We start from the raw sequence: 15,879 nt of genomic DNA on the forward strand, positions 1-15,879 counted from the left end.
TGCTGACAAGAATACTGTGGGAGACCGTGTCGAAAGCTTTGCTAAAGTCAAGAAACAATACATCCACTGCTTTCCCTTCATCCACAGAACCAGTAATCTCATCATAAAAGGCGATTAGATTAGTCAGGCATGACCTTCCCTTGGTGAATCCATGCTGGCTGTTCCTGATCACTTTCCTCTCATGCAAGTACTTCAGGATTGATTCTTTGAGGACCTGCTCCATGATTTTTCCAGGGACTGAGGTGAGGCTGACTGGCCTGTAGTTCCCTAGATCCTCCTTCTTCCCTTTTTTAAAGATTGGCACTACATTAGCCTTTTTCCAGTCATCCGGGACTTCCCCCGTTCGCCACGAGTTTTCAAAGATAATGGCCAATGGCTCTGCAATCACAGCCACCAATTCCTTTCCTTGGCTTTCTTCTTGTTGCCAACATACCTGAAGAAACCCTTCTTGTTACTCTTGACATCTCTTGCTAGCTGCAGCTCCAGGTGCTATTTGGCCCTCCTGATATCATTCCTACATGCCCGAGCAATATTTTTATACTCTTCCCTGGTCATATGTCCAACCTTCCACTTCTTGTAAGCTTCTTTTTTATGTTTAAGATCCGCTAGGATTTCACCATTAAGCCAAGCTGGTCGCCTGCCATATTTACTATTCTTTCGACTCATCGGGATGGTTTGTCCCTGTAACCTCAACAGGGATTCCTTGAAATAGAGCCAGCTCTCCTGAACTCCTTTCCCCTTCAAGTTAGTCCCGCAGGGGATCCTGGCCATCCATTCCCTGAGGGAGTCGAAGTCTGCTTTCCTGAAGTCCAGGGTCCGTATCCTGCTGCTTACCTTTCTTCCCTGCGTCAGGATCCTGAACTCAACCAACTCATGGTCACTGCCTCCCAGATTCCCATCCACTTTTGCTTCCCCCACTAATTCTACCCGGTTTGTGAGCAGCAGGTCAAGAAAAGCGCCCCCCCTAGTTGGCTCCTCTAGCACTTGCACCAGGAAATTGTCCCCTACGCTTTCCAAAAACTTCCTGGATTGTCTATGCACCGCTGTATTGCTCTCCCAGCAGATATCAGGAAAATTAAAGTCACCCATGAGAATCAGGGCATGCGATCTAGTAGCTTCCGTGAGCTGCCGGAAGAAAGCCTCATCTACCTCATCCCCCTGGTCCGGTGGTCTATAGCAGACTCCCACCACTACATCACTCTTGTTGCACACACTTCTAAACTTAAAGTCTTCTTGGTCTCTCACTGTCTCTCACAGTCCTCTTGCTCTCTCAGACTCAGCTCCAATCCCATCCGTTTCCGATCCCCTGATGGGGAACCCGATCATGAAGACCCTCGTTTGGTTGGCGACAGGAGTCTTGGGGATGCCTGGCTACCACTCCAGCTGCTCCCAGATCCTGCTATAGCCCCATTTGGGTCAGGAATCTGCTCCTTAGAGCGGTCATCCTCCTCCAGCTGCACGATTAACTGTGCTTTGGTGAACTTTCCAATGCTCAACCCTTCCTTTCTGCACAGGGTTACAATGTCCTTCTTAAGGAGAGGGTGATAGGCCATCAATCCTCTGTTCCCAAGTTGCTGTGGACTCACAGGCCTGTGTGCTCTCAGCTCCCCACAGTTTACAGGGAGAACCCCTCGTGTGCCAGTCTTTCTTGAGGTCACCACATCTTTGCCAGGGTCGAGCTGCAGACTCCTCCGCCCCTGGGACCGCTCACTGCAACCCGCAGAGGACCCTGTTACTGCAAAAGTCCTTCTTGCTGGTCACACACTCCCAGGGGTTAACCACCCCCTGAAACAGTCTCTCTCTAAATCTTCAACACGCCTGGTCCTCATCAATCCCCCTTCATTTTACTGCTCCCCAGTCACTTACTGCAGGAAGTGCCATCCACAGAGTGCAGTACATCCCACCGCTGTCACCAGTTGTCACGGAGTCGCCGGGCGATGCTCTGGAACTGCTCCCTACAAAGCCAGTCAGGACTCCGGTGAAGTCTCCTGTCTGGAAGCAGACTGTCTTCAGGGCAAGAAGCGCACACAGCTTCCACCTTCCTGGGTCTGACCTCGGAGCATTCAGCATCCTCTGCCCCTCCGTGCGCTTCCCACAGCGAGTCCGCCCAGGCGGGGTCCTGGGGAAGCCAGAGGGTCCTGCACCCCAACTTTGCAGTCAGACGTGACTCTTAGCCAGCCAGTAAAACAGAGATTTATTAGATGACAGGAACACGGTCTAAAACAGAGCTTGTAGGTACAGAGAACAGGAACCCTCAGCCAGGTCCATTTTGGGGGGCAGTGAGCCAGACAGCTACGTCTGCCCTTCACTCCATGTCTCCAGCCAGCCTCAAACTGACTCACCCTCCAGCCCCTCCTCCTCTGGGCTTTGTCCCTTTCCCGGGCCAGGAGGTCACCGGATTCCTTTGTTCTCCAACCCTGTAGCTCTCACCTTTCAGCGGGGAAGGACCCAGGCCATCAGTTGCCAGGAGACAGAGTGTCGGCCATTTATGTACACTGGCCCTTTGCTCTGCAACAAGTACACCCCTTTATCCCACCACCAAGAGACTTAAGAAATTCATAGAATATGCATAGGGGAAACTGAGGCACCCCTACAGTATTCAGAGGAAATGTTAAGAACAGTCCCACTTCCTCGCAACTACAGTACCCTTGTTGGCTCACCCCCATGTCACATAAGCCTTCATTGTAGAAGCTGACACCTCCGATAAGGCAATTTGGACTGTTCTCTCCCTGCAACATGGTCTTGAACAAGTGTTACATCCAGGCACTTCTTACTCAAGGAAGCTCATCCCTGCAAAATTATGAAATACTTGGTAAGAAACTCCATCAATAAAAACCAATGCTGCAGACTGGAAGGCTCTCACCACCCAGTCCAAGTGTTCACTGATCATGCAAACGAGGAAGTGATGGGGTGTTCACCCCACACTAGCCTAAAAGGGGTTAATGCAACTAAGCCAAGGCCAATTAACTGGATACCCGCAGCTGAGTGGAATTAGCTGGCCTAAGTAACCCCTGAATAATGATAGAACCCAGCTGGGAAGGAACAGGCGGGGCTGGATAAAGCCAGGAAGCCGGCAGTAGAATAGGGTTGTAGTGAAAGAGCCTTCAGCTACCCTCTGGACATTAGAGAGGGAAGGAAGGAAACCCAGAGGGAGGGGAGTAGGAAAGGCTCAGGGAAATTTCATCAAGGTTTAGGATGGTGCAGACCTTGGCCACTCATTAGAGGGTCCCTGATCTGGAACCTGGAGTAGAGGGAAGGCCCAGGTTTGCCTGCCAGTGGCACTGGACCTGGCCTTGGACTGGAAAGCTGACTGGAACAGCAAGTGAGTCAGTGATCCAGTGGGATTTTGATACCCCAGAAGGGGGAAAACACACCTGGCCGGAGGGTCAAGCCACGAAGACGCAGCACCCTGAGTTACAGATAGTGACAGAAAGAACAGCAGCAGGTGTGCAGCAAGGAGCATTGGACTAGACTGAAGCTAATCCCTAGATGCAGCCACATGGAGTGGACCCCATGACACTGGAATATCTACATAAGCCAAAAGCTGCAAACCAATGGCAGCTTCAGTGGGCCTTATGTGTCTCACAATTTGGTAACATTATCACATGTTGCCTCCTGGAGTCTTGGAATCTGATTGGCAGAGTGCTGTGAGTCCTGATTGGTTCCCAGCTTCTATTTAAACCAGGCACAGGCACAGGCATGGGAAGGTCCATGCAACTGGGTTCCTGCCTACGACTGCTTCCCCTGACCCTTGGGGTGTCTCAGACTCTCACCTCCTGGTATCTGCTTCTGGCTCCTGCTCTGACCACTCCTGTCTTTCCAGACTGGGTTACAATTGGCCCTGTAATGGCCTGTTGCAAATTGAGCCTCTGTGACTACTGTCTCTTTATATGCTTTTCTCCCTAGAGCAGAGTATAGTCATCCTTCTGTCCCCCACCTGTTGTCCACAAAGAAAGCCATCTCCACGGAACTGTCCCTGATGTAGTGTTGTCAACTCTAGCAATTTTATCACTAATCTTGTGATATTTGGAGCTTTTCTTAAAGCCCTAACTCCTGGAGTCCTGGGACTGTGGGAGAATCTCAGATTTAATTTTTAAAAAGTGAGTTTCTAGCCCTCGTGGTTGCAGAGAGAAGTTGGGAAACATAACCCCCGAGGGCTCAGAAACCAACAGGCTGATGAACAGACCCAACATCTGTTACCTTAAAAAAAAATCCCATGATTTTAAGCCAAACTCATTACTTTTGAATTCTCTGATACTGTGTCCTGGAGTCCACGGAGTGGCCCTGGAAGGGTGGGAGATCTATGCATGAGGGGTGGGTGACAGCAGGACCCAGTGTATGATTTGCCTCTTTTCCCCCACCCTCATGAGGAATCTTCTGGAAAGGCAATACAAGTGCTATTGCTTTTTCTGCAGAGCTCCTGTGTTCTGCAGATATAAGCTAAAGCACGAGCAACACCTGGATGTAAGGTTGCCTGACCATTTCCATTCTAATCCCCCTTACTCAGTTGCTCCTAATGTGTGCCCCACCAGTATTGGAGGCTGTTGGGCCAAAAGAAACATGGGAGCCGTGCAAGTTGGCTGCTCAGAAGGAACCTCAGGGGTTGGTTGGTTGTTTTTAAAAATGTGGGGAAGCGCAAAACGGCTGCTCTGGGGTGGTCTGGAGACCTCCAAGGGTTCCTTGGCAGTTGAAGTGGGGGAACTTGAGCCTGGGATGGTTTGTAAGAGGGTGGGGATGTAAAAGGAGGAAAAAAACGGCAGCAGGGAAGCAGGCTGCAGCATCCCCCTGGAACTGCTTCAAGCAGGCCAAACTGGCATTGACAGAAACGACTGGTGAAGGCTGGAGGGAGGCTGCCCTGTGTTGGGGGGCAGGGGAGCGAGGCCCATAGCCAGCAAGGCAGCAACTGGCACCAGAGAAGAAGGGAGGCATAAGTGGGGAGCCAGTGGATAGGGACCCCGGTGGCCAAGTGGCATCATCAGAGGGGTGCCAGGAACAGAGCTGAAAGGGAGGGAGTCCAGTTCGGGAGGGACAGAAGAAGCAGAGATGCTGCATCAGGAACCGTAGGGATACTGTATTAGATGCTGTATTAGGGACAGTAGGGACCGCCACAAAAGGGGCAGTACCAAGCAAGAGGAAAGACCGAGGTTGAATGGGGAAAGAGGAAAAGTTAAACTAAAGGAAACATGACTCAATAGTCTCGAAGTAACCTAAGCAATTATTAGAAAACTATTATTAGAAAACAGTGGGGGAAAGTGAAGAAGGAATGGTGAAGGATTAAATGTAATAAAACAGAAACTGTAATTAAAGAGAAATAGACTTAAGAAATATGGAGGAAATGAGCTACAATGAAAGTAAGAAAGTAGTAAGGACTGTAAAACAAAACATCAGGACAGCATCTTAAGGCATGTGGGCGGGACTAGAGCAATTGTTAGAGAGAAAAGGGACTGTAAGCCAGAAAGGAGTGAAGGAATTATTGTTCCATCAAGAAGCCACCACAGCACATCAAGGAATACACATCTTTCTTTAAGCTGGAACTCAAAACCGTAAACAAAGATTGCACAAGAGGATTGCTCAAATTATAACTAAACATCCTAAGAACTTTTCCTCCAAACTCTGGGTTTAGAGGCTGAGAAACTGACAACAGAACGTACAACATTGGGGTTTATGCTTTAATGCATTGTTTGTAATTCAAAATTCTGTTATTTCATAAATGTACACTTATCTATATAGGGAGTTTAATTAAGATACTAGTAGGTAATATACAGTAGATAACTGTAATAATTTACAGTAGTTTACAGTGTAAGTAGTAGTTCCTGCTAAAACAACTAACTCTGATTTACTTGTGATTATTCCCCCCTTAATTGTTTTCTACTTTACCCCCAACTGATTGAGATGAAACGTAACTTCACCTCTAGCTTGCCCCTGCCTCTCTTTAGTGCTGTGATTCAGAATACCCCTCCACCGGGCTTGTTACAACTTTCCAAAACTTTCACCTTTGGGTTGATACTTTCCAGGCTCAGTTGCTGCCCAAAAGCGATTTGTTTGGACTCTGATTACAATTCAGTCATTTCTGAGTGTGAAGCGTGAAAAACAACCCACTCTTCCCCATAATAAAAATTCACTTTCTTCATAACATAAAACAACTTTCCATATTTTCTTTTTTTTTTTAGCAGCTTGACTGCAGAAATTGCTGGGGGCAGAAAGCTAAAACTTGGCAGAGAATCGGTGCTGATTGAAAAGAACTTTTGAGTGTTTCAGTAAACATTGTATTTGACTCATTGAAAATTATACTCCACACAAGCCCAGTGCATTTTTAAGTGATGGCACCTTTTAATCACCATTTGGAAAGTATATGGCCAGAGTGCAGAAGTACGAAAAGAGCAACATGAAGAATCTCACAGAATATCCCAGACAACCTGTGCTCTGGAGAGGGAGAAAGGAAACCCCACGAGCAGCTCTCACCACAGAGAGAACAGTAAAAGGGACACGTGTAGTTCTCCTGGAGAAGGATAACAGAAATAAGATGTATGGTGCCATATCCCCTACGTGGCCTGCCAACTATAAGACCCTCTCTCTGCTGAGACAGATAGAAATAGTTCAGGCTTCTTAGGATGAGACCTACCCAGTGATTTCCAGAGCTAGATAAAAGCCAGAGGGAGCATAACAGCCGGAAGACCCAGTGTGACAAAGTGGGACTCTTCTTAATGTTTCCTCTGAATAGTATGGGGGTGCCTCAGTTTCCCCTAGGCAGTTCTTAAGTATCTAGGTGGTGGGGTAAGGGTGTATGATCATTGCAGAGCCCTAGAGGGCCGGTGTGTGCAGGAGTCTGGACACAGAGAATGGCCGACACCCTGTTTCCTGGCAACTGATGGCCTGGGCCCTTCCCCCCTGCGAGGTGAGAGCTAAAGGGTTGGAGAACAAAGGAATCAGGTGACCACCTGGCCCAGGAAAGGAACAAAGCCCAGAGGAGGAGGGGCTGGAGGGAGTTTCAGTTTGGGGCTGGCTGGGACATGGAGTGAAGTACAGACATGGTTGTCTGGTTCACTGCCCCCCAAAATGGACCCAGCTGAGGGGTCCCGTTTTCTGCACCTGCAAGCTCTGTTTTAGACCATGTTCCTGTCATCTAATAAACCTTCTGTTTTACTGGCTGGCTGAGAGTCACGTCTGACTGCGGAGTTGGGGTGCAGGACCCTCTGGCTTCCCCAGGAGCCCCACCTGAGTGGACTCGCTGGGGGGAAGCGCACGGAGGGGCAGAGGATGCTGAATGCTCCGAGGTCAGACCCAGGAAGGTGGAAGCTGTGTGAGCTGTGTGTCCTGAAGACAGGCTGCTCACAGAAAGGTGACTGCCCCAGAGTCCTGACTGGCTTCATGGGGAGCAGTTCCAGAGCATCGCCCAGGGACTCCGTGACACCCAGTATGTCCATATATCCGGTGAGTTCCAAGGAGAGCGACAATACACCTGATGGGAAAGAGAGGAGCATGAGACAGTGGTACCAATGGGATTCTGCATATAGGCATAGGAGGTATAAAGTCCTAGGCATAGAATCAAATGAAATGTAGAGCAGGTCATCTAGTCCAGCCCCCCATGCTTGGATGATACTGGGTCTGCATACACTGAAGGGCTCTCCTGGTGGTTGTGGTGTGAGACAAGCCTTGCTGGTGGTGCAGTCTCTAAAGGACCTGCCACCACAGATAGTGAGATTCCAGTTACACATGTACTGTTTCAGCTACAGACCTAGACCTACCAAGTATAACCTGGTGTTGGTGGAATCCCTCTCTCCAGCAAACACCAAGAGGGTATTGCCAAAGACAAAAGAGCTAATGAAAAGGGAGCCAGGGTGGGGTATGGATCAGATCTCCTCAGCTGCTCAGTCAAACCCAAACAGACCCAACAAGTATACAGGCGATAGGATCTTCCAGCAATGGAACAGATTGGCAGGTATAGCTGGTTAGCCTGAGCGGTCCCTGAACAGCCCTTTCAAGGCCAGCAATGCAGTAATATGGTTTCAGAAACGCCCAAGGCCCAGGCATAGCTGCTGGAGCAGTAAGAACACTGCAGTAAGAAGCAGTAAGAACCCAGCAGCTTGCCTTGGCAGAAACAGGTCTCCGACTCACTCCAAGCCCCGAGTAGGGGAACGTAGCACAGTCTGCCAGGTGGTTAGTCTGTGAAGCAAGAACATTCTACAGAAAGACAGCTTTGAGGGTCACGTAACTGAACAGTCTGTCACAGGGAGGAGGGTGCGAAGGAGGGTCTACCGCTCATCTCTGGGGAAAGGGGAAGGGAGAGATTCCATATAAGGAAAGATTAATAAGACTAGGACTATTCAGCTTGGAAAAGAGACGACTAAGGGGGGATATGATAGAGGTCTATAAAATCATGAGTGGTGTGGAGAAAGTGAATAGGGAAGTGTTTACTCCTTCTCATAACACGAGAACCAGGGGTCACCAAATGAAATTAACAGGAACCAGGTTTAAAACAAACAAAAGGAAGTATTTCTTCATACGCAACTCAATCAACCTGTGGAACTAGTCGCCAGAGGATGTTGTGAAGGCCAAAACTATAACAGGTTCAAAAAAGAGATAAGTTCCTGGAGGATGGGTCCATCAATGGCTATTAGCCAGGGTGGGCAGGGATGCAAAACCATGCTCTGAGTGTTCCTAGTCCCTGTTTGCCAGAAGCTGGGAATGGGCGACGGGGGATGGATCACTTGATGATGACCAGTTCTGTTCATTCCCTCTGGGGCACCTGGCACTGGCCACTGTTGGAAGACAGGATACGGGGCTAGATGGACCTTCAGTCTGACCCCGTCTGGCCGCTCTTATGTTCTTAAGGGCAGTCAGGACTGTACAGCTGCAGGGGAGAGGGAATGTGGACGGTGCCTGGAAGGAGATCTCCAGGGGGATGCAAAGACTCAGGGAGTTGGGTAACTGTTCTTGTTAAGGCACTGTCACGGAGTGTGGGGGAGTCCAGGCCCTGCACCCCTCTTCCTGGGATTCACTGAGACTCTCAGCCAGTCAGTAAAACAGAAGGTTTATGGGACAACAGGAACACAGTCCAAAACAGAGCTTGTGGGTACAACCAGGACCCCTCAGTCAAGTCCTTCTGGGGGAGCAGGGAGCTTAGACCCCAGCCCTGGGGTTCCCTGCGTTCCTCCACGCAGCACCAAACTGAAACTAAACCCCCCCAGCAGGCTCCCTCCTGCAGCCTCTGTCCACATTCCTGGGCAGCGGTGTTACCTCCCCCTCCCCCTCCTGGCTCAGGTGACAGGCTCTCAGGTCTTCCATCCCCAGGGCACATTCCCAGGTCAACGCTCCCCCGTTCCCTGCTGCGTCACATCTTCACATCTCTCCCCCCTTCGAGACTGAGCTGAGTGGGGTCACTGTGACCAGTGACCTGGGGAAGTTCGGGGCCCCCTCTCCGGGACAGCACATCCGCTATCAGGTTGGCACTTCCCTTCACATGGACCACGTCCATGTCATAATCCTGCAGGAGCAGGCTCCACCTCAGGAGCTTGGCGTTGGCTCCTTTCATCTGGTGCAGCCAGGTCAGGGGAGAGTGGTCGGTGCACACGGTGAAGTGTCGCCCGAAGAGATAGGGCTCTAGTTTCTTGAGGGCCCACACCATGGCCAGGCACTCCTTCTCGATGGCCGCGTAGTGTTGCTCCCGGGGTAGCAACTTCTTGCTCAGGTACACGATGGGGTGTCTCTCCCCCTTTTCATCCTCCTGCATTAACACCGCCCCCAGTCCTGTGTCGGAGGCGTCGGTGAACACCACAAAGGGCTTGTCAAAGTCTGGGTTTGCCAGAACTGGGCCACTGACCAGAGCCTGCTTCAGCTCCCGGAAAGCCTCCTGGCACTGCTTGGCCCAGACCACCTTGTCTGGCTTCCCCTTCTTGCATAGCTTGGTGATGGGGGTGGCGATGGCACTAAAGTGAGGCATAAATCTTCGGTAGTATCCTGCCGTCCCAGTAAAGGCTTGGACCTGCTTTTTGGTGTGGGGAGCGGGCCAGTCTCTGATCACAGCTCCACGACATAGTTTACCTCATTGAGCTGCTTGACAACCTTGAAAGGGCCTTCCCAGGCGGCCTGTAGTTTGTTCTTTCTCACGGGGATGAGAACCATCACCGGATCCCCAGTGGCGTAGGCACGGGCCCGTGCCGTGCGGTCATACCAGACCTTCTGCTTCTTCTGGGCTCTGGCCAGATTCTCCCTGGCCAGGCCCATGAGTTCAGCCAGTCTCTCTCGGAAGATCAGGACATACTCCACCACTGACTCTCCATCGGGAGTGGCCCTCCCCTCCCACTCGTCTCTCATCAGGTCTGGGGGCCCCTCACCCTCCTTCCATATAACAGTTCGAAAGGCGACAATCCGGTAGACTCCTGGGGTACCTCCCTGTACGCGAACAGCAGGTGAGGTAAGTACTTGTCCCAATCCTGCGGGTGCTGGTGCATAAAGGTTTTCAGCATCATCTTTAGCATCCCATTGAACCTCTCCACCAGCCCATTGGACTGGGGGTGATAAGCTGAGGCCCAGTCGTGCCGTCCCCACATTTCTCCCACAAGCACCGGAGCAGGGCCGACATGAAGTTGGAGCCTTGGTCTGTCAAGACTTCCTTGGGGAACCCTACTCGGCTGAAAATGGTCAGGAGCGCATCAGCCACAGTGTCTGCTTCAATGGAAGCTAAGGGCACTGCCTCGGGGTAGCGGGTGGCAAAATCTACCACTACCAGAATGTATTTCTTCCCCGACCGGGTCGTCCTGCTGAGAGGCCCCACAATGTCCATGGCCACCTTCTGGAAAGGCTCCTCTATGATGGGCAAAGGTCTCAAAGCCGCTTTCCCCTTGTCCCGGGCCTTCCCCACCCTCTGACAGGGGTCACAGGATCGGCAATACTGCCGGACCGTGGTAAAGACCCCGGGCCAGTAAAAGTTCTGTAGCAACCTCTGCCGGGTGCGCCGGATTCCCTGGTGCCCTGCGAGGGGGATGTCATGGGCCAGGTACGGGAGCTTGCGGCGATACTTCTGGGGGACCACCAGCTGCCTCCTGATCCCACAGGACTCCATTTCCCTTGGGGGAGCCCATTCTCGGTACAGGAACCCCTTCTCCCACAGGAACCTCTCCTGGCAGCCTCTCCTCATGGTCCGTCCCACCCTGAGGTCGGCCAGATCCCTGAGCTTGCGCAAGGAGGGATCTTTCCTCAACTCGGCCTGGAACTCAGCGGCTGGGGCAGGGACGGGGCCCGGTTCCCCCTCAGTGACCAGGGCTGAGGCCTCAGCCTCTCTGAGCCATGCCCCTCGGCGCTCCCTCCCCACCAGGGTAGGGTCCTGCGCCTCCGGTGTGGTACCCTCCCCAAGGTCGGGGTGCAGTGCCCCTCGCCGGCTCTGGCTACGGGCACAACCAGGGTGGTCTGGGGGTTGCTTGGCCAGTCCTCTAGGTCTCCCCCCATCAAAACCTCAGTGGGCAAATGGTGGTGTACCCCCACGTCCTTGGGGCCCTCCTTGGCCCCCCCATTTCAGGTGTACCCTTGCCACGGGTACCTTATATGGGGTCCTGCCCACCCCCGTCAGGGTCAGGTAGGTGTTGGGCACCACCCGATCTGGGACCACCACCTCAGGCCGGGCCAGCGTCACCTCTGTGCCCGTATCCCAGTATCCATTGACCTTCCTCCCATCCACCTCCAGGGGAACAAGGCACTCTCTCCGGAGGGACAGCCCCGCGCCCACCCTGTAAACCGAGCACCCTGAGTCCAGAGCATCCAGCTCTCTGGCGGAGCTGGCCGGGGGTACTCTTCCCTCCTGAGCAGGTGGTAAACTGGCAGCCCCCTTGCCTGGGCCGTCTGCCCCTCGTCCAGCTGGGTCCCTACCCAGTTAACCCTGGGTAGGTTGGGTCTGCTCAGTCTGTCCCTGAGCCTGGGGCACTGGGTCCATACGTGGCCTCTTTGGCCACAGTGATAGCAGCTCAGGTCACACTGGTCCCCTCGAGCGGGTCGGAGGGGCCCGACGCCAGGCGTTCCCCTTGGGAGGGGGTTCTCCCTATTTCCCTGCTGGGAGGTCCCATGGTGACTCTCTCTCTGCATCGGGGGGGCCTGTTCTTTTGGGACTCCTCCCGGCTACCCCCTGACCGACTGTTCACAAACTCGTCAGCCAGCTGCCCTGCATGCTGGGGGTTCTCAAGCTTTTTGTCCACCAACCACAGCCTCAGGTCGGAAGGGCACTGATCATACAGTTGCTCCAGTACAATTAGGTCAAGCAGGTCCTCTTTAGCTTGGGCCCCAGCTGTCCACTTGCGGGCATATCCTGCATCCGGTTGACCAGTTGTAGGTATGTGACCTCAGGCATTTTACGCTGACTCCGGAACCTTCTCCTGTACATCTCGGGGGTCAGCCCAAATTCACGGAGCAGGGCCTTTTTGAACAGTTCATAGTCCCCTGCCTCCACCCCTGTCATTCGGGTGTACACCTCCACGGCTTTGGGGTCCAGTAAGGGGGTGAGGAACTGGAGCCTGTTTGCAGGGTCAACCCTGTGCATCTCGCAGGCATTCTCAAAGGCCGTCAGGAAGCTATCTATGTCCTCCCCCTGCTTACACTGGGCCAGGAAGCACTTATCAAAGCTCCTTGCAGTCTTGGGTCCCCCCTCACTCACCGCAGCCGGGGCCCCACTGCTCCTCAGCCTGGCCAGCTCCAGCTCATGCTGTCTTTGTTTCTCCTTCTCCTCCTGCTCATGCCTACGTTGCCTCTCCTTCTCCTGACATTCCCGCTCCTTCTCCTCCTGCTCATGTTGACGTTGTTTTCATGATCCTCCAGCTCCCTCATTTTCATCTCTCTCTCCCATTCCAGCCGCCTCCGCTCCAGGGATGGGGAGCTCCGCCGGGAGGATCCCCTGCTGGTATTCCCCCAACCCCTCCCCCAGGCCTAGGTAGGAAGGGTCTCGGGATGTCCTCGGCAGCAGTCTGACCCCTCCCAGCCCGGTCAGGCCCCAGGGCCCACGCTGCGTCCACCGGGCGACTTCCCTCCGGGACAGGGATCGGGTCATCCAAGCGATCCCTCTCCTCCAACTGGGCAATCAGCTGTTCCTTGGTGGACCTCCCAATGTGCAGCCCCCTCTGCCTGCACAGCTCCACCAGGTCACTCTTAAGGCATTTAGCCTACATCTCCCTGCTGGCCATTCGCAGGCCTGGGCAGCTTTCTACGGTTTCCAGGAAAAACCCCTCGTGTGCTAGTCTTTCTTGAGGTCACCACCTCTTTGCCAGGGTCGAGCTGCAGACTCCTCCGCCCCTGGGACCGCTCACAGCAATCCCCTGGGGGACCCTGTTACTGCAAAAGTCCTTCTCTCTGGTCACACACTCCCAGGGGTTAACCGCCCCCTGAAACTGTCTCTCTCTGAATCTTTAGCACGCCTGGTCCCCGTCAATCCCCCTTCGTTTTACTGTTTCCAAGTCACTTACTGCAGGAAGCACTGTTCACGGGGTGCAGTACATCCCACCTCTGCCACCAGTTGTCACAGAGTGTGGGGGAGTCCGGGCCCTGCACCCCTCTCCCTGGAATTCACTGAAACTCTCAGCCAGCCAGTAAAACAGAAGGTTTATTGGACAACAGGAACACAGTCCAAAACAGAGCTTGTGGGTACAGGGGACCCCTCAGTCAAGTCCTTCTGGGGGAGCAGGGAGCTTAGACCCCAGCCCTGGGGTTCCCTGTGTTCCTCCACCCAGCCCCAAACTGAAATCTCAACCCCCCCCAGCAGGTTCTCTTCTGCAGCCTCTGTCCACATTCCCTCCTGGCTCAGGTGACAGGCTCTCAGGTCTCCCATCCCCAGTGAAACTCCCCTGCCACATTCCCAGGTCAACACTCTCCCCTCCCTGCTGCGTCACATCGTCACAGGCACAAAGAAAAAATCCGTGCCGATGACATTGGCGAAATGCACAAAGATCGGCGGAGTGGTAAAAGGGGACGACTGGCGGACATAAAGCATGAGCTGGGTCGCTTGGTAAGTTGGGCCCATTCCAACAAAATGTGTTTTAACACAGCCAAATGCAGAGTTACACATCAAGGCACAAGGCCCGCAGCCCATACCTACAAATGGGGACTGTACCCTGAGAAGCAGGGACTCTAGAAAGGACTTAGGGGTCATGGTGGACAAACAACTGAACACCAGCTCTCAGTGTTACACTGTGGCCAAATGGGCTAACTGTAACCTTTGTGTATAACAAGGGAGTAGGGAGATGATTTCATCTACGGCTACGGCATTGGTGAGAACAAGATACTGCTGTTCCAGCTACAGGGCTAGCTGCACCTCTGACCCCTCTGGGGTCTCTCTGAATGAACCCCATCAGCTCTCAGGCTTTGAGCCTTTTCCTCTCCTGGGATGGAATCATGTGATTCTCCAACTCCTAGTCCAGGCCCTGGGCTACAGCAGCTGGTGTATCCACCATGCCTACCTTGCAGATCCAGCTGGGTTTGGTTGCTGTGGGTCTTCCCTTTGGGAGCTGTGACCAGACAGCCTTCTTAAACCAAAGTCTTGTTCAATCTTAACAGTAAGAACGAAGCACAATTTAAGAGAAAACTATTTTAAAACAACAAAAGGTATATCCGCCTGCCTGGCTGACCAAAGGATCACCATCCCCAGCACAGACCCGAAACCAGCCTCCTTTCCTTGATACCCAGATCCCAGAATCTGGGTGACTGTCTGTTCCCCAGAACTGTGTCTCTCCCCTGCTTGAGGCTCTGGCTCTGTTTATCGCCCCAGACGTCCTTCATCTCTCAGTTTCCCAGCCTTGGGCCTGCTGCCCCAGCCCAGTGTTGGCCATCCAATTGCTGGCTTCTTGCCTTGTCCTGTGATTGTTGGCAGATAGGTGGTTATTGCCTAGCTTCCTGTGTGTTTCCCTGCAGCCTACTGTTAAACTCAATCAACATTAATGCAGCAAACCCCCTGCCACAATCATACGGAAAACATCTCAGTAACCAGGTCAACAATCCAGGATTCATAAATTCTTCCTGAGCACCCCACTTCCCCCACAGCTGCAGCCAGCTCAGGGGTCCACGTTGTAAAAAGAATGTTAAAAAATTGGAGAGGGTGCAGAAAAAAGCCACAAGAATGATTCAAGGGCTGCAGAAAATGCCTTGCACTGATGGGCTTAGGGTACATCTACACTGGAGTAAAAGTCCCGGGGCATGGCTGCGGCTGGCTCAGGTCAGCTGACTCAGGCTGTGTGGCTAAAAATTGCTGTGTAGATGTACCTGTAACAGGGGCTCTGGTCTGTCAGTATCTCCTTTGGCAGCCCAACTCGGGAAAACATTTCCAAGAGTTCTTTTGCTATGGCATTTGCAGTCCTTGAGCATAAGGGGACAGCCGCAGGGTATCGGGCTGCATAGTCCACCACCACCAATATGTAGCGGAACCCTGAACCGCTTTTCTCGAAGGGTCCCGCTAGGCCCATGCCTATCCTCTCAAATAGACAGACAGTGGCCATGCCTGGTGGCCTGTGGTAGGGGGATCCGGCCCCGCCCTCTCCACTGGGTTCCCACCCAGGGCCCTATGAGCCCGGGGAACTCCCCATTAGGGGTTCAGGCATCGGCTTCTACCACCTTCCCTGGGTCACTTCCGACCACAAGTTGTGTCCTGGGCACCTCCTCAGCTGGCAGCAACTTGGCTCCCCTGTCAGTCTCCGCAGTCAGAGAGACACCTGCAGCACAGTCCGGGTCCCAGGGCTCTACCGCCTGGAGTGTCGCAGGCACCTCTGCAGGAACCTGCAGTACACATCCCTCCTCCTCCGTAGCCCGACCCAACTGAGCGGGGCTGCCTCCTTTTACCTGGCTCTTCCACCTGGAGCGTGCGCAGCAGGGGAAAGAGGGCATGGCCTCCTGGGGCCACAGGGATTGGTCCGT

Source organism: Lepidochelys kempii, chromosome 17 (genome assembly GCF_965140285.1).
Source record: "Lepidochelys kempii isolate rLepKem1 chromosome 17, rLepKem1.hap1, whole genome shotgun sequence".
Classification (NCBI taxonomy): Eukaryota; Metazoa; Chordata; order Testudines; family Cheloniidae; genus Lepidochelys; species Lepidochelys kempii.